General features: G+C 34.8%; 1 protein-coding gene across 2 annotated transcripts in view; it reads right to left on the reverse strand.

The window, feature by feature from the left end:
- The window catches only part of LOC110742990 (protein eyes shut homolog), a 327,795-nt gene that overhangs the window by 231,733 nt on the left and 68,780 nt on the right, over nucleotides 1-27,282 (reverse strand). The window contains exon 1 of one of the 2 annotated variants that reach the window (XM_021936791.2): nucleotides 4,821-5,220. The exons of the other annotated variant lie outside the window; for it this stretch is intronic. The gene's annotated coding sequence lies outside the window, so the exon portion shown is untranslated. Of the gene's footprint in view, nucleotides 1-4,820; nucleotides 5,221-27,282 lie in introns of those variants that run through there. 2 annotated transcript variants of the gene reach the window in all.

Genomic DNA, 27,282 nt, shown 5'->3' on the forward strand with positions numbered 1-27,282 from the left:
AAACAGATTATCTTATAAAGCACATAAGGTGAACAGGTGCGGTGGCTCATGCCTTGTAATTCCAGCACTTTGGGGGACCCAGGCGAGCGAATCACTTGAGGTCAAGAGTTTTAGACCAGCCTAGCCAACATGGTGAATGCTTGTCTCTACTAAAAATACAAAAATTAGCCAGGCATGGTAGCACTTGCCTGTATTCCCAGCTAATTGGGATGCTGAGGCAGCAGAATCGCTTAGCCTGGGAGGTGGCGGTTGCAATGAGAAGAGACGGTGCCAGGGCATTCCTGCCTGGGTGACAGAGTGAGACTTCATGCCAATAAATAAATAAATAAATAAATAAATAAATAAATAAATAATATATATAAGGCAATGTATAAATACATAGATATGTGTGTGTGTGCGCATTTGTGTGTGTGTGTGTGTGTAATGATGATTAATTTTATGTGTTAACTTGGCTAGGCCACGGTGCCATAGTATCCACTTTATGGTCAAACATCAGTTTAGATGTTGCTATGAAGGTAATTTTTTAGATGTTATTAACATTTAAATCAGGAGACTTAGAGTAAAGAAAAGTGCCTTCCACAATGTGAGTGAGCTTCATCCAATAACTTTAAGGCTTTTAGAGAAAAGACTGAGGTCCCCTAAAAAGAAAAGTATTCAGCCTCTAGACTGCTTTCCAATTAGAGCTGCAGCATTAACCCTTCCCTAGATCTTCAGCAGCTGACCATGCAAATGACAGACATGCCAACCTGCACAATCCCATGAACCAATTCCTTAAAGTACCTCTCTCCATCTCTCCTCTTTCTCTTCTCTCTCTCTCTCTCTATATATATATATATACACACACACACACAAACATACACACAGTACCAGTAGAATGTGTGTACATAAAACACACACACCTACACACACACACATCCTATTGGTACTGTTACTCTGGAGAATTCTGATTAATGCATGCACATATACAGGCAGATGGATATATGAATCATAAACAGATACATAGAAAGATACATGGATAGATATATAATAAGAAAATATGTGAGCAATAATTCTTTTTTTATAAATTTAATTGTTAGTTGCTAATTTCTAAACTTGTATCCTAAAATGTAAATAATACACTGAATAAACCATTTTAATAGTGCATATTAACTTATAAAATAGATTTTATGCTAATGTTACATTTTTATTGAGAATATATTCCTATCAAAACTTTGAACGCGCAAAGTGCATTGGTTCCATGTGTGTTTATTTTCTACATATAAAAATTGAATTTATATTTATATTTAAAAATATTAAAATTATTTATTATCTATATTTACATTGAAGTTACAACTCTATGAATGATAAATTAATACTTTAGAAGTAATGAAAGAAAGCTCTTAGAAGAAATCTGATTAATATTTTGAACTAACATTGTGAGAAATTCACATTATCTCAAAGTATTTTACTGATATTTGGAACATCTAATGACCTTCTCCCCAAGACCTTGAGGAGAGAAAAATGAATTGTTTCTGAAAATTAACTGTAAAATCATTATGTAATGGATTGGCATGGTGCTACAAATTCACTTCAAAGATGCTGTCCAAGACTGTCAGATCTGGCTGTAATCTGATAAACGCAGTATTAACATGTCTGGAGAACGACTGAGTGAATTGAAAGTGGGGGTCCCTGAGAAGGAAGGTGAAAAGAAGAGCCATGGAAGCAATATTAGGCAGAGTCTTCAAGCAGATTCTAAGGAGGAGTAAACGCTGATATAAAAAACTCCACTGGAACAAGCCCAGTATTAAATATGCCATCATTGTGTATGTGGGTGCTTTGAACTTTCTTTGTGTAATAAAGCATGCAAATCACGTAACTCATAATCCTTAATATGTATTGAGTTCTCAGCTCACAGATCCTGTTCATAGCACATTACGTACAATATTTTATGTAAGCCTCAACTCAACTAGATGAGATGTGTACTATTGTTTCCATTTCATAAAAATTATCTCCATTTTATGAAATCAATTTGCTAAAAATTGCAAAGCTAATGAGTGACAAACTAATAGTCTTAAACCAGTGTGTCTGACTTCCAAGGCTATGCTCGATTACTCTGCTAAGCTAATCTTTTCCAGATTCAGATTCTAAATTCAACAAGTTCAGTTACAATTATAATTCAGGTTTACATTTACTTGTTCAAAGAAAGAATGTGTGCTTGATGGAGAATATACCTCTTCAGACTTTGATGTGGTTCTATTTCTTGTCACAAAATAATAGACTGTTACACATTTATAACTTAATATTCGGTTATATTTGATTTCTCAGTAGCTTTCCAAAATAGATAAAACATAATAACTCATGAATAGACACCGTCTATTTCATCAGGAAATTTAGTTAGCACCATGAATTTAGTAAATACTATTTTGATCATTAGAAAATGCACTTGGTGAAAATAAGCATAACCCTGAAAGTAAAATGCACCAAATCTTACACAGCAGCGATGCACTCTCCCTCTGAGTTCTCTTGGGGCAAAACCCAGAATATGACCTGAGGCACATTTTCTAATCTTTATTTCTTCCAGTTCATTCAGAGATGAAAATTGTTTCTTCAGCATTATTTTCCAGGGTTATTTTCTGAAGTGTTAGTTTTATTATATTTAAAAATAGAATTTCCTCTGGGAACACATGGCCTTTCGTAAAATGGTATTTTTTTTTTCATTTTTTTATTTCAATAATAGAAAAGTGTAATAGGCATTCATTTATATCAGTTGGGGTAGCAAAAACTTGTATGATTAGACCACCTTCTCCAGTGTTATATGGGCACCATAAAAGTTACCATGAGCCTCTGCAAGCATACATGATTTTCATTAAGATTATTAAGTGGTTAGCCTCCTGACAACTTAGGGCACTCATAGGGAGCAATTAACTCTTTGGCTACTGCCATTTAGGGCAGGAGCTTGGCCAGAGTCAAAGAATCTGGGCTGTGTAAGAGGAAAATGTATTCAGGGAACAGCTAAGCATAGCTTAATGTACTCAGGGCTTTTTGGCCACTCTTCACCAGAAATGTTTTATTTATTTTGTTCCTTTCCTCTTTTTTGTTTTCCCTAAGATTTTTTGTTATTGTTTTAAGGATGCTACCGAAGGGTAAAATGGAACCAAGTCAGTCAATGCAGTTTTGTTTTGTTTTTTAACGTATTAACTCAATATTTATTGAATGCCTCCAAATCAAGACTTGGTATTAGGTTTTGGTAATTTAATGGGAAAAGGGGCATTGTGCTTATTCCCTATGCTCACAAGTTATTCTCTAGTTGGTTAAAATGCAGAAAATTATACAAACTGTGTGTGTCATTTATTTATGGCAACTGCAAACATGGAAGTCTCTTCATGGTTTGGCATTTGAGTTCTTGAATATTGAGTATAGTTAGGATTAAATCAATATCTATGTCCTTTTCCTTTCTAAATAGTAAAGTGTTGCAAACACTTTTGTTTAAAAGGGTCATTTTTAGGCCAATTAAAATTGTTAAGGTAAAAACTGAGAATTATTTTTTAAAAATCTGAATTATTAACAATTGCAATTGTTGTTGATAATAAAAACACACTTTATCCACTAGCAATATTGTATTTTCTTAATCCTGCTAATAACATAAAATGCATCATTATTACCTAAATATTAAGTTTTAAATAAAAACTTGTTAGAATTAATAATATAAATATAGTACAAAAATTAACTGCAACATAATATATGTGAAAATCAATGACAAAATAATATATATCAATATGTTGCATGCTTCAGTATTCATTTCATATGTATTTTATGAAATCACACTTAATAATTTTAGGCAGAATCATCGATAGATATATACTCATATCATATAGATGATATAAGTATATATATGAGTATATATGCATACACTAGTATATATATATTGATAGTTTCTAATGTTATGTAATTAACTTTGAAAATAACATTAACCTTTAAGGTAAGCAATAGTCCCTTATTTTAATATTGCATACTAAGTAATTACAAATAGTTCAACATACATGATTTCTGAAAGATTTAAATAATAAAGATTTGTAAGTTCATTAAAATCATAAGAATTAAACAGAACTAATAAATCTTATTGAACCATGAATCTCCTAAATAATAAAATAAGATTGGTAGTGTATTAATAAGAGTGTTGTACCTGTGAAACACCTTTACGCTTTCTTTTTAAAAATAAAAAATCACAATAAAGCTGTTAAAAATCATCACATCTGATCAGTTGTAAGAAATCTTAAATAAACAACCATGTACAAAGGAAACACTATCCTCAGAGTGCCATTGAGGAGGAAAAAAAAATGTTGATCATTAACATGAGAATAAACATCCAACAAAACTAGTATGAGTATCTCTAGATTTATGGCCAAAACTTTTCTAAACAAACTGAAAAATCACACAATTTCATATGCAATTGACATTTCATGGCTCTATGTATATGCTGGCAGACAATGGGGGAAAACCTTAAAAATCAAAAGCAATCATAAGTACTTCATGACTAAATAAAGATTCTCTAGCAACCCCCCAGATCCTGTTTCTCAAAGGAGGTGAAAATTATATTCTTTGTAGATCCAAGGAGGTATAATGTATAAGCACAGGTTGTTCTTGATTCAAACAGAATGAATATCCTTAAGAAAATGACAGAAAATTTAGTGAAAATGTCTTGTAGAGAATAAGTAAAAATAACTGGTTAAAGAAATGCTTATGATTACAATTAGAGATCTTTGTAGTTGTGTTCAGCTATAGGCAGTGTTTTTACCTAGTAACAGAAAAATAATTTCTAGGTGGAATCAAGTAAAACTTACCCCAACCATTAGCCAAGGAAGCTTGCAACCCTAGGAGGCTTCTGATGATGGTTAATGTCTGGACTTGCCTAGCGTGTATCACTTTGTTTCTCAGAAGCCTAATCCAATAAAGCTTCCTTTATATGTGGCTTCTGAAACACAGCACTAAAAGCCTTAACCTTTTGCAGTATAAAGGTAAAGTCATTAAAGCCATGTGCAGGCTGACATAAGTCCTGGCCTTTATTTAGCTAATCTGGAGATGAATATAGCAAATCACCATCTGGAGCTTTGTGTAAATCCATAAACAAAATACTTCTCTACAATTTAATTATTCCCTATTTTATTTGTAACTCACCATTTTCATTGCTAACTTCATATGTCTCAGTCTGAATGCTTTCTAGTGTTTTGAGAGATTATTACTTTTTTTTTTTTTTTTTTTTTTTTTTTTTTGGTAAAAAACTTAGATACAGACAGTAGGAGAAAGAAAAAGGCTTTCTGTTGCTAGGGAAACCTGATGCTGAAGGTTTAGTAACAACCTCCGATGGTGTTGTAGAGCAAAGGCTGTCAGGGTAAGAGAACAGAAAAGGGGCCTGCTGATGCGAAGAATGATTTTAGTATGTTACTTATTGATTCTATGATGATCTTTATAAAAGAAATAATACAGAATCTATCTTTTTCTAAAGGAGAATTATGGGACCATAACAAAGAAAGCCTCAAGAAATTTATACCATTCATTGAAAGGTACAATAAATGAAATCTCACCTCTATCTGTGAGTTTATAGAAAGAACAGTTACTAAGTTTGTTAGAATTTTGTCAAATTAAGATTCTATTAGTATATCCTGAACCCACAGTCCCAGCTGGACATTGGCTTTAATAGTATCTTTATATTTTCAAATTACTAAATTAAACATAAATCGTTTGTATTATACTTGATCCTGCAGTGTGTGAAACATATATTTAATCAATGTCCTAATGAAAGGAAATATTTTAAAATATTAAAATCACACTGCAGACAAACTATTTCTATTTGTAGCAATAAATAAAATTATACATATGTGTATATGTTTTAATATGATTTATTCTTAATATAATTTATATAATATTTACACATTTTTCATGAATCAAAATGCTACTAACATTTTGTTATCTAAAGTGAAGAACTTTTATCTGTTGACTCATGGAAATGAGTTATTCATGATTATACATTGTGGCCTCCCAAGACAATTTACGCTGAACATAACATAGTATCATGATGCACATATCCATTTATATCTGGAAAACAGTTCATCTACTATATTTTGCTTCTGTAAGATGTAGAAGTTTCCTCCCTTTCTCCCTCTCTTCTTTTCTCTCCCTTCATTTTACGTTAATCTTTCTTCCTGTTCATTCCATTCATTTCATTTTCATTTCATTTCCATTCATCATAGATCGATTCCGTTTTTCATCATATTTGTCAACCACTGCCATTCCCCATCATCCATCACGTTCCATTCCATCTATCCTCGGTGTTGACCTGGCGCCATCGCATTCCATCGACCATTCCACATCGACCATCACATCATTCATCGCCATATTTATCATCCATCTTCCATTCCATTCTGTGCAATCACCAGTCTGATCATTATTCCATCATTTTCTTTGGTTTGGCATTTCCATTCACATCATAATCACATCAATTCCATTCATTTTGATCCGTTTCCATTCCATTCCCCTCTTCCGTCCTTCCATCCTTCATTCCATTTCCTTCCATTCCTTCCTTCCTTCCCCTTCCTTCCTTCCATTCCATCCATCCCTTCGTCCATTGTTCATTCAGGTGTCCATCATCCCATCCATCCTTCCTTCCTTCTTCCCTTCCTTCCCTCCGGTTTCTCGTCCATTCCATTCTTTCGTTTTGGTTTCGTTTCGTTTCGTTTCGTTTTATTCCATCTGCCCCGTTGTTGGAATCACTGTTTCATTCTGAGGCTGGTGCTGCTCCATTTCGGTGCCTGGGCTTGTGGTGCAGGCGGGGTAGGTGGCCAGGCTGGTCTCAAAACCTGCCCTCAAGTGATCCACCTACCCAAAGTGCTAGGATTATAGGTGTGAGCCACCAGGCTTGGTCCCTTTCCTTCTCACTTTCAAATGACATTTGATAGAAGAACAAAAAGAAACATGACAGAAATTTAACTATGCAGACATCTGTGGAAGAGATATGTAGATAGAGAAAACGCTGATTACAAATATCCTAAAGTAGGCCAGAGATGACTGGAGTAGAAACTACAAATGGGAGCGTGACAGGACAAGAGGCTAAAGCAATAAAGGATAAATCAGAATGTGGACGTCTCCCTGTTGCTCATTTTATGGACTTTGGCTTTTACTTTAAATCTCATGGAAAGTTCATGGAGGTGTTGAGAAGAGAAAATACACGACTTGATTGACAATTAAAGCATTACTTTAATTTTGTGGTGACTAGAGTGAGAGGTGTGTGGAAATGGGAAGATGCTAAACCAGATTAGAGGTTATTATATTCATTCAGACACAGGCTAGCAGTGGCTTGGATCAAGTTGGCAGTAATGAAGGTAATGTTGGATTCTGGATATAGATTTGAACAGAATTTAGAGAAGAGATGATGAATTTGTTGTGACGTATGAAAGAAATATATCCCAAATCTATAAAAATTTAAATTTAACACCTCAAACTATAAGAATTTTAGAAAATAATCTAGGGAACATCATTCTGGACATTAGCCTTGGGAAAGAATTTATGACTAGGACCTCAAAAGCAATTGCAATAAAATCAAAAATTGACAAGTGGGACCTAATTAAACTAAAGAGCCTCTGCATAGCAAAAGAAACTATCAACATTGTAAACAAATACCCTACAGAATGAGAGAAAATATTTGCAAAAAAAAAAAAATAATAAATAACACAAAAGACATAAACAAACATTTCTCAAAAGAAGACATCCCAAAGTCCAAGAAACATGAAAAAATACCCAATATCAGAGAAAAACTGATCATCAGAGAAATGCACATCAAAACCATGAGATATCCTCACATACCAATACGAATGGCTATTATTAAAAAGTCAAAAAACAACAGATGTTGGTGAGGCTGCTGAGAAAAAAAGAATGCTTACACACTCCTGGTGGGAATGCAAATTATTTCAGCCACTGTGGAAAGCAGTGTGGAGATTTCTCAAAGAACGTAGAACCACCATTTGAACCAGCAATCCCATTACTGTGTATATATACAAAAGCACATAAATTGTTCCACTGAAAAGACATAAGCACTTACATGTTCATTTCAGCACTATTCACAACAGCAAAGATACAAACTCAACATAGGCACCCATCAATGGTGGACTGGATAAACAAAATGTAGTACTTATTCAACATGGAATACTATGAATCTATTTTAAAAAAGGAAGAAAACCATGTCCTTTGCAGCACAATAGATGCATCTGGAGGCCATTATCCTAAGTGAATTAATGAGAATCAGAAAACCAAATTCTTAATGTTCTCATTTATAAGTGGGAGCTCAACACTGGGCACTCATGGACATAAAGATGGCAACAACAGACGCTGGGCACTACTAGAGGAAGGAGGGAGAGAGAGAGAGGCAAGGGTTGAAAGACTGTTGGGTTATTTTAGTGCCGGGGTGATGGGATCATTCTTACACCCAACTTCAACTTCACACAATGTGCCCAGGTAACAAGCCTGCACATGTGCTCCCAAATCTAAAATAAAAGTTGAAAAAAAGAGAAAGATATCACAAATTTAACCACTGTACATTATCTTCACTGCTGTCACTCTGGTTGAAACCATCACCATTTATCCCAAGAGTTAATGCAAACGTCCTTTAATAGATCTTTTTGTTTCCATTCTTGCCCACCTCCCTCTTCCCATGTTTATTTTTGGGAGAATAGCCACAGTGATCTTTTTAAAAATTAAGATATATAGTGGCAAATATTTAACCAAACTTTGTATTATTTTCTATTTCACTTAGAATAACAGACCAGAGTGGTAACAAGGACCTGAAAGGCCTTTCCGGATCTGTTTTTCTGTTACCTCTTTGATTTTCTTTTATTGATTACCCTGTTCCAAACATATTAGTTTTCATGTTTTTTCTCAGAGACAGCAAGGAGGTTAGTGCTTTAGCTTCTTTTCTCAGTGTTACCCTTCTCAGAACACTCTTCTCTCAACTATCTTGACTCAGGTAAACTGTCTCACCTTCAAGTGTATGAGTAACCTTACCTTCCAGAATATACCTACCTTAACCTTTCCACGTAATATTACAACTTGCTATTCTCATTTCAATCTGCTCCACCCAGTTCCACTTTAGTTTGCGCGGAATATGTCACCATTGAGATACTATTTAAACTGCTTATGAATATGTGTACTGTATATTGTCATTCTTCCTGTTGATTGAAATTATTAAGAGTCTAAGGATCTTTATTTTTTTCCATCATGTACAGTTGCATAGGACACTGTGTTCCACTTAGTAAGTGTTCAATAATTTTTTGCTGAATAAGCAAATGAAAGAATAATGACTATAAGTCTTATGACCTGGGATAATGGAGAAGTCAAGTTTTATTTTACAAGTGGGGGAAGAATATGAAAAAAGTAGGTTTGGGGTGGAGTGGGAAAGGAAGTCAAGTATTAGCACTTGGCACTTTAAGTTTGAGAGGACTATTAAACATGCAAGTGATGAAACTATGAAAGTAAGTAAATAGCCATGTTTGTGGTTCAGACAAGGGATCCAAGTTAGAGATAAACATTTGGGAGTTGTTAACACACAGATTATTCATAAAGCTATGGGACTAGAGAAGATTTCAGCAAAATTTGGAGATGTTGAAAATGAAGAAGAATCAGCACATGAAAGTGCAAAGGGATACTATCTGAAGTGGAAGAAAAAACAAGACAGAATGAAGTCCCTGAGGCAGGTGAAGTAAACATTTCAAGAAGGGAATGATAATCTGTGCCATATACTGCAGAGAGATATTTAGAACACTGGACTATAGGCATTTTCAAGTATATAACTTGTATATGTAGCTGAAGAAATGAGAATCATCATTCTGCCACAACAGTCCAAGGAAGTGTGATCCAGTGGGCTACCTCAGGCTTCTCTGTTTCTGGCATCCAGTGTGACTGTCTCTACTTTATACCTCAATACCTATGAGGTGAGGAAGGTATCTCTCAAAATTCTTGATGAGAGTAAGACTACAGATCCTTCCTAGTCTAAGTTTCCTATACTTAAAAAGGAAGTTATTTTCTTCCCCAACACTCTCAGCCTGAAAGCAAGGGGAAAAAAATTATTCCTCAAACTCCATTCTCTCTAAATACCCTCTCCTTTATTCATGGATTGAGTTTTTGGAACTATAAGCTCCCCCATACCCAAAATTGCCAGTTGCCATTGCGTACTTAGTTTTCTTTAAGTGTCATTTGATACATTATTAGTGAGAGAATATATTATTGTAGAATTATTATTAGAGACTATATGAGACAATTCTTATTGTCCCACACATTGCATTCAAGATGGTCAAGGGAAAGTTACAGTATTAAAGTTTGTGAATATATCCTCTGGGAAAATTAGCCCACCCTGTCACAGATTTGATGTGCTACAAAGATCTATCCTGTGGGGTTTGGGAATTCAGACAACTAAACCTAATTTTTCATGCCAATGTTGTTCTCCTTTCAGATCTTTAAAAACAGTCACTCATATCTGAAAAACCTTCTCACTTATTTGTAGGGAATTTTCTTATATCATGGCTCCTGACAACAACAATAATCAAACAATAAGTGATTATCCCAATATCTGGGTTTTGCAGAGACAATAGAGTATAGTTGAAAACTTGGGCCCTTAGGACCTTGAATCAAACCTGGCTCTTCCAGTTACCAGTTATGTGACCTTAAGAAAATTACAAATTTTTGTATCTGTAAAACTAATATCATAGTAATGCCTATATTTGAGGACTGCTAAGAGGATCACAAATCAATGAATGTCACACACACACACACACTAGAGAGAAAGATAAAGCACATGAAAAGTATTTAGCACATGGCTACTGTCCCACATATTTTAACTGGTATTATTCCAAATTCATGGCCAGAGCTGCACATCGTCATGTCAGATGCTCTTATGGTTTCATGACAGTGTGAGATGAAAATATGTCTCTATGTTTTTTCTGTCTTCATTTACTCTTTGCTCTTGATATTTTGCAGTTGTTTCTTGAACAAAATCAAAGGCATGGACCTATAGGCAAACACACACACACACAAACACACACACACACATTCTTAAACACTTAAACATTCTTACAATACTTACAAACATTTACCAAAGATGCACATAAGGGGAATTCAAGAACGTGACTCTACACACAACAAAATTAGCCATTTAAAAATTAGGGATCCCATTTATTTCTTGAGTGTTTCAAACATCAACATTCTTCAGTGGAACCTTTACCTAAACTTTCCACAAACATTCTCCAAAATAAAGAATATTTTTGTTATCAGAAAAAGTTCAATTTCTCAAAATAAATAAAATACTGTAAATAACAATGAGCACTGTAAAAAAACTAAAACAATAGACCATTCTCTCATTTCATGTACTAAAAATATTTAAGTATAACTATCTCAATTCTCAGAGCAACTCATTGCAGAGATTTATGTTTTACAGCTCTTGAAACTTTATTCCCTGCAACCTGCCTACTAGCAATTTTAATTCCTTCCATCCCTGGGGATCTCCCTCTTGACACTGTTAATCCCTTGAGTTAGTTATCTTTGTCTCCTTTTTCTGAAAACTTGAAAGACTAGTTCCCCTTTTTCTCATTATCTGCTTACTTTTAAATCTCTTTCAATTTTCTCTTATGCTTCCACAATCCCCCTAAAATAACTTTCTTGATGGTGACCAGTAACCTCCTTATTACTACTTCAAAAGGCCTCATAATTCTTTTTCTAACATCTAGGATTAAATTTCAGTTCTATCTTTTACTAGTTGTATGCCTTTGTCGACCCATTAAAATTATATGAATCTCAGATTTTTACTTCTCAGATTGGTTGTAAAGAGAAGACTCTAAAACATTTCTGAAAGCACCCAATATAATAAATGGGATTTTTCTTTCTGACTCTGTTCATTCTGTCTTCCTTTTGCCTGTTTAAATCTTTTGACTCTGGCCTCTTCCCTGAAAATTTTGGTTTGTGTGGCTGCTATGATACCACACTCTGTTACTCTTTTGTCTTTCTTTCACTGATCCAGCCCTGCGCTCCTGACTACAAAGTGTGGTGGATTGACAATGGATGGTACTGACTTGGCCCTCAGTTCTGCCCAGTCTCTCTCTCTCATCAACCTATTTATGTTTGTGAAAATCTAGGCTTGTAATTTCAAATTTTACATGGCTCTAATGAACATCTATTTTTTTTTTCTTAATTTTTAGTAGAGATAAGGTTTTGCCATGTTGCCCAGGGTGGTCTCAAATCCGTGGGCTCAAGTGATCCTCCTGCCTTGACCATCCAAATGTTGGGACTACAGGCATGAGTCAGCACATCCAGCCTCTAATGAACACTTTTATCTTTATTAAAAATATCAATTCTTCATTTATTTTCTAAGTACCTACTCACAGGCTCTCATCATGTCCCTGATTTCAGTCCTCTTCTTGCATGACTGTAGGCATAAAAATGACCAAGAAGGTCATTTGATCAATGCTACCTATTGGGAAGTTTTTTTCTGAACTGGTAATTTTTCCAGTACCTGAACTTCAAATAAATTCCACATTAAAAAAACAAAAACAAAAACAAAAACAAAAACACCTCTGATGAGGTCAGAGTTTCCCACATCAAAAACTTCTATTGGCCTGTGCAAACTAATACTAGTTGTGGTATAACTTAATCACATGCTCACTACTTGTTAGTTTGTTCAAGGTGCTATAACAAAGTACCATATACTGTGTAGCTTATAAACAACAGAAATTTATTTCTTGCAGTTCTGGAGATAGAGAAGTCCAAGATCAGGGCTCCAGTAGATACAGTGTCTAGGGCTCCAGCAGATATAGTGTCTGGTGATGGCTCCTTTCCTGGTTCAAAGAAAGTGCCTTTTTGTCATATCCATACATGGTGGAAGTGGAGAACTCTAGTCTCTTTAGCCTCTTATAAGGCCACTAACCCTATTCATGAGGACTCTGTCCTATGATCTAATTACCTCCCCAGAACTCTACCTCTTAACACCAATATCTTGGGGGTTAGAATCTCAAAATATACATTTTTTTTTTTTTGGTGGGGGGTTGGGTATAAATATTCAGACTCTAGCAATACTTTTTGTTGTATTAAATAATATGCAAATACTGTCATATTTTTATACAAATGGAATCTAATGAAGTGGGTATTTTCTCCCATTGCTCAAATGAATGTCAGGAAAATTAAGCAGAATGTGTAAAGACCACAACACTTTTGATTCATTCTCAGAAACTGTAGGCTTCAAAATCTGTACACTTGCTATTGAACTATATCACTTCCAAGACAAGGTAGGAATCCACTTCTAGATTCCTTAACGGAGCTACTTCATTATCTGGCCTCAAATCTTGTTTCAGTTTTATTTTCCACTCATCTTCACATACTATATTATTCTTAAGTAAAACTGACCAATTTATATCACATTCTGGAAAAGACAAAACTGTAGAAACAGAAAACAGAGGGGTTAACTACCAACAGATGAGGGAAACTTTTCGAGGTCTTAGAAATGCTCTATATCTAGATTGAGTGGTGTTTACGCAACTATATGCGTTTATCAAAACTAGTGTACTATACACTAAAGATGATATATTTTTCTGGATGTAAATTATAACTTGATAAATACTTTTTAAAACTGCCAAAAACATCATTGTATTAGCCAGGGTTCTCTAGAGAAACAGAACTCATAGTAGGAGCGCTCTCTCTCTCTCTCTCTGTATATATATATAATATATATATACACATATACATGTACATATATAGTACGGCACCATACAGATAGATAATGTTTTATATATGTAAGATATATATATACACACACACACGTAAATATATACTATGGTACCATACAGATAGATATGTTTTATATATGTGATATATATATACACACACACACATGCACACACACACTGAGCATAACAAATATACTCAAAAGAGTTTTATTCTGTTCTCTCACTTGATTGTAACAGTCAACACAGAAGACTTCTGTGACCAGATGTATAGGGGTTTCTCTTCACCACCAAGCAATCAATTCTGCAGTGGACACTAACTGGGTGACCTCCAATTCAATTCTGACATTATAAACCTAAAGACAGCAACAGATCCCACAGGTTGAGAGTTCAGTTTCACAAAACTGCCTCACACCCTCCTCCCTACTTCAGACACCAGTAACAAGTCTGGACCTCCAGATCTTCTGACCAATAAGCTTCAAGTTGGGGTTCCCACAACCCTCTCTTCAGCTTCAATTAATTTGCTACAATGGCTGACAGAACTCAGGGAAATATTTATGTTTATCAGTTTATTATGAAGGATATTAAAAGGTTACAGATAAAGAAATGCATAGGGTAAGGTATCAGGAAATCGGTGAAGATCTTTCATGCCCTCACTCAGTGTACCACCCTCCAGAAATTGCCTCATGTTCAGCTGTCCAGAAACTCTCCAAACCCAGGTTTGGCAGTTTTATGGAAGCTTCATCACATAAGCATGATCGACAACCACATACAAATGTGACTGGAAAAAAGAGGTGTGATCTAACACTAATAGACCACGTGGAGAAACCCAGCAAGGTCTGTCTGTTCAGATTCTTCTTTGTCTCTCTGTGCAGCATTCATTCTTTCAGGGTACGGGGCAGGATGCCTTCTGACATGAGGGTCTTGAGATTACAGTCCTGCCTTTGGCAGATGAAAGTGAGGCCCCTACACAGAGTCCCTATTGGGGCACTGCCTAGTGGAGTTGTGAGAAGAGGGCCACCATTCTCCAGACCCCAGAATGGTAGATCCACTCACAGCTTCCATGGTGTGCCTGAAAAAGTCAGTCAGTCAATGCTAACCCATGAAAGCAGCTGAGAGAGGAGACATACCCTGCAAAAGCCACAAGGTGAAGCTGCCCAAGGCTGTGGGAGTGACCTGGACATGAGTGTGATCTGGACATGAGACATGGTGTCAAAGGAGATCATTTTAGAGCTCTAGGATTTAACTGCACTGCTGGATTTCAGACTTGTATAGGGCCTGCAGCCCCTTTTTTGGCCAATTTCTCCCATTTGGAATGTCCGTATATACCCAATGCCTGTACCACCACTGAATCTAGGAAGTATCTAACTTGCTTTTGATTTTTCAGGCTCATAGGCAGCAGGGACTAGCGTTGTTTCAGGTGTAACTTTGGACTGTGGACTTTTGAATTAATACTGAAATGAGTTAAGATTTTGGAGGACTGTTGGGAAGGAATGATTTGTTTTGAAATGTGAGGACATGACATTTGGGATGAGCCTGAGGGGCAATGATATGGTTTGGCTGTGTCTCCACCCAAATCTAATCTTGAATTCCTCTGTTGTGGGAGGAACATGGTGGGAGGTAATTGAATCATGGGGGCAGGTCTTTTTCACACTGTTCTTGTAATAGTGAATAAGTCTCATAAGATTTGATGGTTTTAAAAAGGGGAGTCTCCCTGCAGAAGCTCTCTTCTCTTGTTTGACACCATGTGAGATGTGCCTTTTACCTTGCATCATGATTGTGATTCTTCCCTAGCCATGTAGAACTGTAAGCCTATTAAAACTCTTTGTTTTGTAAATTGCCCAGTCTCAGGCATGTCTTTATCAGCAGCATGAAAACAAACTAATACAACTGCAAAGCACCCTCCTTTTTAATTAGTTAAATTTTACATTTTCAAGATCTAGATTTAGAATTACTGATTTCAACATTTGAAGACAACAATGATTCATTATACATGTATTAATAATCATGGCATTAAGGAGAATAATTTCAATAAAAATGCTGTGACTAATTAAACTACTCATTAATATCAGAAATATTTGAAAAATTTAAAGTGTATTAAAAAGAAAAACAATAATCAAAATGGTCAAGAGAAAAGAAAGAGAAAGAAGACAAATAAAATGAATATTTTTGAGTACCTAATTTTTGTCATGCTTGATGTTAGCATTTTCATATAATATACAACTATATTTTGACAATAGCAACTTTACAAAGTAAGTACAGTTATGCACCACATAATAAAATTTTGGTCAACAATAAACTGCATATACAATGGTGATCTCATATGTTTATAATGGAGCTAAAAAATTCAAATTACCTAGTGGTATCTTGGTGATTTTGATTCTGTGTAAGCCTAGACTAATGTGTGTGTTTCTGTCTTAGTTTTAAACAAAACTTTAAAAAGTAAAAATATATTAAAAATTAAAATTAGAGAAAAACATATAGAATAAGTATATGGATAAATAAAACATTTTTGTATAGCTGTACAATGTGTTTGTTTTAAGCTAAGTGTTGTTACCAGAGTCAAAAAGTTAAAAAAGAATTTAAAAGTTTATAAACTAAAAAGTTACAGTAAGTTGAGGTTAATTTATTATTTAAAAAAATCTTTTAAATTTACTGTAGTATAAGTATACAGTGTTTATAAAGTCTACAGTAGCATACAATAATGTCCTAGGCCTTCACATTCACTCACCACTCATTCACTGATTCACCCAGAGCAACTGCCAGTCCTTGTGAGTGCAGTTTATGGTAAGTGCCCTATACAAGTGTACCGTATTTTATCTTTTATGCAATATTTTAGTGTACTTTTTCATTTTTAGATATGTGTAGGTAGACAAATAATTTATCATTGTGTTAAAATTGCCTACAATATTCATTATAGTAACATGTTGTATAGTTGTATAGCCTGTATTTATCAGATTCACATACACACTATTAAAATTGGGATTAGTTACACTGATATGGTTTGGTTCTGTGTCTCTACACCAAACTCATCTAGAATTGTCATCCTCAAAATGCTCAAGTGTAGAGGGAGGAACCTGGTGGGAGGTGATTGGATCATGGGTGCGGTTTCCCCCATGCTGGTCTTGTGATAGTGAGTTCTCACCAGATCTGATGGTTTCATGAGTTTGACAGTTCCTCCTTCACTCTTTCTCTCTCACTTTTTCTCTCTCTCTCCCTCCTGCGACCATGTAAGATATGCCTGCTTCCCCTTCTGCCATGATTGTACGTTTCCTGAGGCCTTCCCAGCCATGTGAAACTGTGTCAATTAAACCTCTTTCCTTTACCACCAGTCTTGGACATTTCTTTACAAAAGTGTGAGAACAGACTAATACATACACCAATAATAAACATGCATTTACATTGTGGTTTAGAGGTAAATAAAATTCATCTAAAAATTAATTGCCTGTGGCCGGGCGCGGTGGCTCAAGCCTGTAATCCCAGCACTTTGGGAGGCCGAGGCGGGTGGATCACGAGGTCAGGAGATCGAGACCATCCTGGCTAACATGGTGAAACCCCGTCTCTACTAAAAATACAAAAAACTAGCCGGGCGTGGTGGCGGGCGCCTGTAGTCCCAGCTACTCGGAGGCTGAGGCGGGAGAATGGCGTGAACCCGGGAGGCGGAGCTTGCAGTGAGCCGAGATCGCGCCACTGCACTCCAGCCTGGGCGACAGAGCGAGACTCCGTCTCAAAAAAAAAAAAAAAAAAAAAATTAATTGCCTGTCAAATAAATGGGTAAACTTTAGAGAACATAAGTTTTATTATCTTCATGTGGGAAATTGAAGGCTGTTTTAATAAGTGTGCACTTTTGGCATTTTCAGTAAAAAGGTTGTGACATCTTAACCTGAGCATCCTTTCAGAGAAACTGAATGTCAGAGTTACATATCTAATAAACCTTTACTGAAGTTTCCACGTTGCCAAGAAAAGCAACTATTTTACTTACTAAAAGAGAGTTAGAGATTACTAATTATTGCAATTATTTAAATTAAAATTGAGCCAAATTTGAAGTTTTAATAAACACAGTCTAAAAAAATTTATTGATCAAGTTTTAGTAATTGCAAATTGCACCCTATTTTTTTTTATTACTAGTATATTCCACTACAGAATTTCACACTCAAATTCCAGTATCATTTTTATAAAGAAGTTAATTGACTGTATGCATGTCCTACAAAATATTAAGAATATATTTTATTGTATTTAGGCAAAGTATGTAGTGTTATCCATATTTTTGAAAACACATGATGTGCAATGCTTAAGGTGATTCTGACATTGAAAATGAGAATTATTCATTTAAACATTGTTACATTAATATTTTGCTTTGGGCACAAAAATAAGTATTAGGCAATTGCAACAACAAAAACTAATTTTCTAACAACCTCTGTATTACTTGGGGGTACATACAAATAATATAAATCATAAATAATTTTTTTTTTTGCTGATTTAGAATTTACTGCTGTTTTTGTCATGTATAAATTTGGACTTAGCTTTTTATTTAAAAAACAAATGCCAAATTCAGGGTTGTTTACATTTTTTATTTGAAATTGTGAATCAATTGCTTACCTATGAGAATAGTAAAAAAAGGTTAAGAAAATGTCCACACAGGATGCAATACAGATATTTGTATAAGAATGGGTATTAAGCAGACAGATGAATGAACATTTCAAGTGAAATCATTTGATAAAGGCTTTTAAAAATACACTATATTTGAAAGGTCCCTGTGAAATTTCACTGGAATTTACACACACACACACACACACACATACTTCTATGAAATAGTTTCCAAGTTTAATACTTTTCATGCTTTTTGTTAAGATAACTTTTGAAAGATACTTGGTTTTCTATTACTCTTTACCTATACACAGGAATAGCTATAGCTAGTAGTCATAATGATTAAACTTCAACAAAGATAAAACTGTATTATTTTTAGAACTAGATATCTAACAGTCACTAATCTTAGTATAATACATTACATATATGTAATTGGAAACAAAATGTCAGTTGCCTCTGGGTACTAAGTTTCTTCAAATTATTGCTATAACCACCTTCTTTTTTGTTTTATTATTATTATTATTTTAAATTTAACTTTTACATTAAGTTCAGGCATACAAATGTAGGTTTGTTACATAGGTAACCTTGTGTCGTGGAGTTTGTTTTACAGATTATTTCATCACCCAGATATTAACCCTAGTACCCATTAGTTACTTTTCTTAATCCTCTCCCTCCTTCCACCCTCAAACCACTGATCATCCCCAGTGTGTGTTGTTCCCGTCTATATGTCCACATATTCTCATCATTTAGCTTGCACTTATACATGAGAACATGTGGAATTTGGTTTCCTGTTGCTACATTAGTTTGCTACCGATAATGGCCTCCAGATCATCCTTATCCCTACAAAGGACATGATCTTGATCTTTTTTATGGCTGAATAGTATTCCATTGTATATATGTACCACATTTTCTTTATACAGATGGACATATAGGTTGATTCCATGTCTTTGCTATTGTGACTAATGATACAAAACATATGTGTTTATGTATCTTTATGATAGCATGATTTATATTCCTTTGGGTATATACCCAGTAATGGGATTGCTGGGTCAAATGGTATTTTTGTCTTTATGTCTTTAAAGAATCACCACACTGTCTTCCAAAATGGTTGAATTAATTTACACTCCCACCAACAGTGTATAAGTGTTCCTTTTTCACTGCCATCTCGCCAGTATCTATGTTTTTTGACTTTGTAATAATAGCCATTCTGACTGTTATAAGATGGTATCCCTCTTCTTTAATAGTTTATTAAGACAACATGAACCCTCATATATTGAGAGAACAAGTATATTCTATAATTTATTCTAGGATTGTTGGGAGTGAGGCTACTATGATTCCTTATGCCTTTCTTCTGTAATCTCCAGCCTTTTACTTCCACCAAGTTCTGCATCTTTGCTCTTGACTCCTATTGGTGTTACATTTCCAGACAATATTGATCAGTAATAGATGTTACCCCAACTCCTGACTTTTCAAAATACCATTAAAATGACACTGTGCTATTTGTGGAATATTTTACTGGTGATTTAAGGAAAATGATGAAAACTGAGAGTATTGTACTGTATAAACAGCAACTCAAAGCTGAATATTAGCCATTATTAAACTACATTTAATTAACCATTTGCTACCATGAAATATCTCTTACTATAGCCTGTACTTGAAGCAACTGCTCTTGTCTCCTGCTTTACCTTTTACCACATTTTTAATTGTTCATAGATTATAAATTTCCCCATATTTCTATGAAAAAAATGATTTTATTTTATTTACTGTCATTTAACTTAAGCCTTTCAGTATCTTCTACTTTCATTGGCAAACAGGACGTTTGTTAATTTTTTTTCCATTTTTCTTACTCACTTTTCTTACTATTTCAACTAATTGTTTCAATTTCCTAGATAATATCAGTGAGTTGTGTTGGTCTTAAGTAGTTTACTGTCTTTTATATAATAAAATCATTCTGAACTTTATTAAATTTAATTCACTAAAATCTAAGTAGTCATTCTAGACCTAAACTTTGAAAAGTGAGTATTCAAGTCAATGATGTTAAATATTTGATCTTAACTAGCCCAGATTCTCAAGTATTGAGAATGACTTCACTGAGGAGATCAACGTTTTTCATTCAGGTAATGATGACTAAGAGAAAGTTGTACTTAATAAAATTTACTTCACTGAGATAATACTTTAATGTATGTTATGTGTGACACTTTCTATAAGTAAACTAAGACTGCAGGTACAAAATAAATGCTCTGTATTAAATATTGATCAAAGTATATTTCTACAAAAATGATAAAGGTAAATTAAACATTATATTAATTCATAAAAATACCTTATTTCTGAAAATCATTGAAAACTTTTGTTTTATTCAGTCGCATTATACTGTAAAGCATTGAATCGCAGACATCTTGGTGTTCATAATCGCCATCAACAGTTAAAGCTCATTACTCCAGTAATAATGGACTAATTACTCTATCATAAGTATTTTTAGACCAGGCACAGTGGCTAACGCCTGTAATCCCAGCACTTTGGGAGGTTGAGGCAGGTAGACCACCTGAGGTCAGGAGTTCAACACCAGTCTGGTCAACATGGTGAAACCCCATCTCTACTAAAAACATAAAAAGTAGCTGGGTGTGGTGGTGCATGCCTGTAGTCCCAGCTACTGGGGAGGCTGAGGCAGGAGAATCACTTGAACCTGGGAGGTAGAAGTTGCAGTGAGCCAAGATCATGCCACTGCACTCCAGCCTGGGCGACAGAGCGAGACTGTCTCAAAAAAATAAAAAAAAAATATAAAGTATGTTTATGTACTAATATAGAAAGAAAAAGAAAATAATTAGAGATATCTGTCTATTTTCATTGGAACAGTTTTTTTTGTTGTTGTTTGTTTGTTTGTTTGTTTTAATGAGAAATATGTATTAAATACAATTTTAGGTTCCTTTGGACTCTAGCCAGAATGCATTTATTTGGGATTTCCCAGCCATGCAAATACAAACCATATTCACAAGATCCTGAGGAAACTTTTTAACTTTTACTTTGAATACTTCTTTCTACCAAAAATAGAGACAACTTCTATCCTTTGTATTAAAAATTATGAAGTTTATATTTTCCTATTGTGTCAGGAATGTATGAATTACACGGCTAGTTGTGTAATCTTTTTGACAAACTATAGATTCTCTACCAAACATAAACAGAAAAGTTAAAAATTATTTAATTAGACAATAATATTGAGAAAATGATTAAGCTTCTTAAGCGAGTCCTGTTTATCTGTGAACTCATCCTTCATCCCCTTTTGTGATTATTTTTATCATCCAAGCCATCTCCCCGTTGTCCTTGTGTCAGCCTTCAGGTTGTTCCTAGTTATGCATTCTCCTACTGAGGCACAGGCATCCCAAGCAATTCTTCATACTCCAAATCTGTCTTTCTTTCTTTGCCTACATTAAAGCTAACAGCAGCAGACCTTAGATTAACAAAGCTTAATTTGTGTGCAACTAATTAATTATAGAAAAGTTTTTCTCGTAGCCAGATATGTATATATGTGCATAGGGGGAAACAAAGTTTAACTTGTGTGCAACTAATTATAGAAAAGTTTTTCTCGTAGCCAGATATGTATATATGTGCATAGGGGGATCTTTACTATTGGACTTCTTAGTACATTTTAATTTTAACGAAACATGTCATGAATTTGCCAAAATCTTGCAAAATAACAGCCTTGAAAAATGTAATAGGGATAACAGAATACCATTGCTAAGTTCTTTCAGTTTTCCCATCAATGTATGTATATTTATATTTAATTTTACCTTATCAGGAAAAGTTCAGTTAAAACTTGCTTTTAGTATATTTTGGTGATTTTTAATGATATCATGAATATTTTCTTTTCTTTAATGGATAATCTGATGGTATAGTAAATACTGTTTAAACATCAGAACACAAATTATTTAAGGTAGAAATATTTTCACAAGTTGTTTCCATTACAATTTAATTCAAAAGGTTCTCTGAACAAAGGTAAATTAACACATGATATTTACAGGCGGAATAGCCTAAATATATGCCTAAATTTACTTATAAGCAGGTTTTTCTGCTCTTGTCATAGATTCAGAAATTGAATTGTGTTTATCACTGTCATGCAGATGTGATGCACATTTATTTTTCTACTCTTCAGTGATATATAGGATAAATCATCGGGGCTACTGAAATGTTTGTTAGATATTAAATCACTGATGTCAGCTGCCAAGTCATCTCACTTAACTTAAAAGGAAAAACTCTGGCTCCTGACTTGTTTGTGTGTATTTTTGTTTCTTTAGCTAGTACCAGCTAAATTCCAACTGCTTGCATGTCCAAAGTGAGGAATACTATTTGAAGGCTTAGATCCTTTTTTGTAAGGCGCTGAGACTCATTAACTCATTATCACTTAGACTATTATGTCACAATTATGCATTCCTTCATTTCCTGAACTTAAAATGTTAAAGCTTGCAAGTCTCTCTCAAAACCCAAATTAATGTAATTTTTATCTACCACCTGAATACGTCTAATATATATGGTAATTTGGCTCAAACTAGTTGATAGAATTCATGTTAAGTTAAAATAATAAGCATGAATTTCACAATTAAATTTCCCCATTGACTATTGACTACTTGTTGGACAAATGCATTGATTTAAAATTACTTCATTACTTAGAGATACCTTATGCCCAGACTAACATAATTTATGTACTGCACTTCCAATATGCTTTGGTGTACATTGACATTTAAAGACATAAATCTTTTAAAGTCGTACTCATAAGTTGCATGTATGAATATACTGTCAAGGCATTTCTCTTTTAAGATCAATCTCTCTTGGTTTTCATTTTTTCAGATATTTTAAATTTAGTTTTTAATGATTCTTGGAACATTTTTTATCTTACTAAAAACAATAAAGACTTCTGAACTTTGACTGTTTCTCCAAAAACTTTAGATATTAATTTTTGATTACATTGATGCTGTTTTTGAAAACATATTTTACACAGCCACACACCCACATGCTCACACACACTCACTTTTTCCTTCTCTTTAGATTATGTTAAACTCCACAACAAAATTGCATTTTATTAACTATCTGTAAACTGCGCTATAGCTTCATATACCCATGCCAAAGCAAACATTGCCCCCAAATTAGAGTGTTAACGAAGGTAAAATTAAAGTGTTAAGGAAGACTTTAGGCTATTTAAACACAGGAGAGACACCAGAATATAGTTTAACTCAGTTCTCCTAAAATTAAAGGAAGAAAGGTTTTTAATTTCTGGGGTGAATAGTGAGAAAGATTAGAGAATTTTGAGGGGGGACCAATGGAATGTGTGGAGTGCGTTGAGTTATTCCTGAGTTTGCAAATGTTTTTCTCTGTGATTAGGGTATCTGTGCCAGCTAATAGGTGCCACCAGAAATTAGATGCTTACCCTCCTTCAGAAACTGGGAAATAGGGCACAATCTTCCTTGAAGATTTCAAAGGGATGACTTTCAGGTCGTATTCCTAGGTCATAAAACTGGCAAAAGGCTTTTAAGATTTACTCTCAAAGAGGCAGATAAATAATTTATAGTTACAAGTTTTCTAAAGCAAATGCTCAAGGAAAAGGGACGTCAGGGCCTAGAGTCAGAAAGAAATGCTTTTGAAGCATAGTCAAGTTAAGAGGAACCAAAAGGTTGCCTTGGACAGATATAAAAAAAAGATTGTGATGGAATTCATCCTTATTTTATATTTTTGAGTGCCTATTTCTCAGGTATAGAATTTTCAACTATGTCATGTAACTACTTTGCCTTACCCAGTAACATATAAATTTCACAAAACAGAATATAGTTTGCTTCATTATATATTTTAAACCCCTAGGACAATCTCTAACACATAATTAGTTTTCAATAAATGTCTGTTGAATAAATGAATTAATTAGAAACAATTGTTTATTATACTTTAAGTTCTGGGGTACATGGGCAGAACGTGCAGGTATGTTACATAGGTACACACGTGCCATGGTGGTTTGCTGCACCCATCCACCTGGCATCAACATTAGATATTTCTCCTAATGCTATTTCTCCCCTAGCCCCACACCCCCTGACAGGCCCTGGTGTGTGATTTTCCCCTCCTTGTGTCCATGTGTTCTCTTTGTTCAACTCCCAATTATGAGTGAGAACATGCGGTGTTTGGTTTTCTGTTCCTGTGTTAGTTTGCTGAGAATGATGGTTTCTAGCTTCATCCATATCCCTACAAAGGACATGAACCCATCCTTTTTTTTTTAATAACTGCATAGTATTCCATGGTGTTTACGTGCCACATTTTCTTTATTCAGTCTATCATTGATGGACATTTGGGTTGGTTCCAAGTCTTTGCTATTGTGAATAGTGCTGCAGTAAACACATGTGTGAATGTGTCTTTATAGTAGAATGATGTATATCATTTGGGTATATTCCCAGTAATAGGATTGCTGGGCCAAATGGTATTTCTGGTTCTATATCCTTAAGGAATCACCACACTGTCTTCCACAATGGTTGAAATAATTTATACTCCCACCAACAGTGGAAAAGCATTCCTATTTCTCCACATTCTCTCCAGCATTGCTGTTTCCTAACTTTTTAATGATCGCTATCCTAATGGTGTGAGATGGTATCTCGTTGTGGTTTTGATTTGCATTTCTCTAATGGTCAGGGATGATAAACTTTTTTTCATATGTTTGTTGGCCACATAAATGTCTTCTTTTGAGAAGTATCTATTCATATCCTTCTCCCACTTTTTGATGGGGTTGTTTTTTTTCTTGAAAATTTGTTTAAGTTCCTTGTAGATTCTGGATATTATCCCTCTGTCAGATGGATAGATTACAAACATTTTCTACCATTCTGTAGGCTGCCTGTTCACTTTGATAATAGTTTCTTTTGCTGTGCAGAAGCTCTTTACTTTAATTAGATACCGTTTGTCAATTTTGGCTTTAGTTGCCATTGCTTTTCGCATTTTGATCATGAAGTCTCTGCCCATGCCTATGTCCTGAATGGTATTGCCTAGGTTTTCTTCTAGGGTTTTTATGGTTGTAGTTCTTACTTTTAAGTCTTTACACCATCTTGAGTTAATTTTTGTATAAGGTGTAAGGAAGGGATCCAGTTTCAGTTTTCTGCCTATGGCTAAAAACAATTTGATTCCCAGTATTTTTACAAGTAAAAGAAACAACGGACTTTGCAACTGTTCTCTGAGGGATGATATAGCCACTCAAGATAATTTATGCCACTAACACATGACTTTCATACTAAATAGTCAAGCAAAGTAAAGGCATTCAAAAATAGAAGAGTGACAGGACAAACAGAGGGTATTGCAGAATTAGTGAATAGTATTGAATGTCAAAGTACTTTATCAGAACCCTAAAACAGTCTTATTTGTCTTCTCTATTTCAAATTTTCCTTTTCCTATTTCCCACCAGGTAGGAAGGATTATATCTTTAAAACTGAACTCTGGCCATATCATCTCCCCGATTAAAACCCTTGAGCGCTACCCCCCTCCTCCCCCCAACACACACAGGGCAAGATACTCATCTAAGCACTTCACATTCATTAACTCAAATATTCCTCAAAGCAAACCTATGAATTAGATGCTTATTATCCCCATATTTACATGTGAGAAATCTGAGGTACAGAAAAGATAAATAACTTCTCTAAAGTTCAAATATCTAGCAAGTGTTAAAAGCTGGGTTCTATTCACCAAGTCTGGTTTCAGTCCATGACCTTCACCCCCTTCAAGCCGAATCTTAATATCCTCATCTTGGCCTACATGGCTCCCCATGACCTAGCCCCTGCCTAAGTTTCCATCTGCATCTCATTCAGTTCTTCTTCTTGTCTGGTGTGCTCCAGCTACTCCAGATTCCTCATCCTACCACCTAAAGGGCTTAATGCTCTCCAACCACCCTTCAGCCCTGTACATGTTTTCGGTGGCCTTCTCATTCAGCAAATCTCAGCCGAAATATCACTTCCCTTATCTCCTTATCCAAATACTCCCTGAACTCCTTGTATCATTACTGCTCGCCCCTTCTTCTATCCATTTTCTTCATTTGTCATATCACAACTTGTAATTATATATTTGTTTGTTTGTTTGTTTATTCACTCTGATTCTTCTCTACACTTTAAGCTGCATAAATACAGAAGACACGTCAACAATGTCTGCCTGGTTCTTAGCATTGTAGTACTTCAATAAATATTTATTGATTAAAGAAATAAAATATGTTTATAATTACAAGAAAATTTGTCAAGGGGTAGTAATACATTCAAAAGTCATATAAACTTAATCAGCAACAGTAGAAGGTTTTATTTTGTTCTCAATAAGACTACGTTAGTCTGAAGGTAGAGTTGAGGTTTTAAAAAAAGCAATAAATATTTTCTAATATCGCATAGTGGCAGTTAGACTTAGCTTAGTTCAAATTCTACCTCCAAAATTGTGGGGCCGAGAAAGATAAACTCAGAATTTTCACATCCTCGAGGTCTCTTAGTTTCCATTGTACTTAGATAGAGTCCAGCAGCTTCAAAGTAGCTGGAGACCTCCTACCACTGATACTGAACTACCAAGGATAAATGCCACATTGGTACGACCCTGATGCCACCAAGGCAAAGCTTCTCCAGGGCTGTTATTCTCACTTATGCTAAAGACTCACTATTTCTGTCTTATGTATCAGTGCCTGCACTGCTGTCTTAGGGATTCACTACTTCAGGCCCAGTTTACCTGCAGCTGTAATATTCCTGCTCCCCCTCCTTTGACAGTAAAACAGCAGCTGCTTTTACTCTTTTGTACTCTGGACTCTATAAAAAACATTCTTGACCAGTTAAATAATTCAGGCCAGACAATATCTCAGTGTAGCCCAAGGTTGTTTTTGTAGATCTTTTTGTTATCCTTCTTCAGAAGGATTGACAGAAAGCAAATTGATCCTCTTGCTTTTTCCCCATGGAGTAGAGCTGAGTGAGTTCTAGAAAGGGAGGTTCAG

This window comes from Papio anubis, chromosome 6 (genome assembly GCF_008728515.1).
Source record: "Papio anubis isolate 15944 chromosome 6, Panubis1.0, whole genome shotgun sequence".
In the NCBI taxonomy this organism is placed as follows: Eukaryota; Metazoa; Chordata; class Mammalia; order Primates; family Cercopithecidae; genus Papio; species Papio anubis.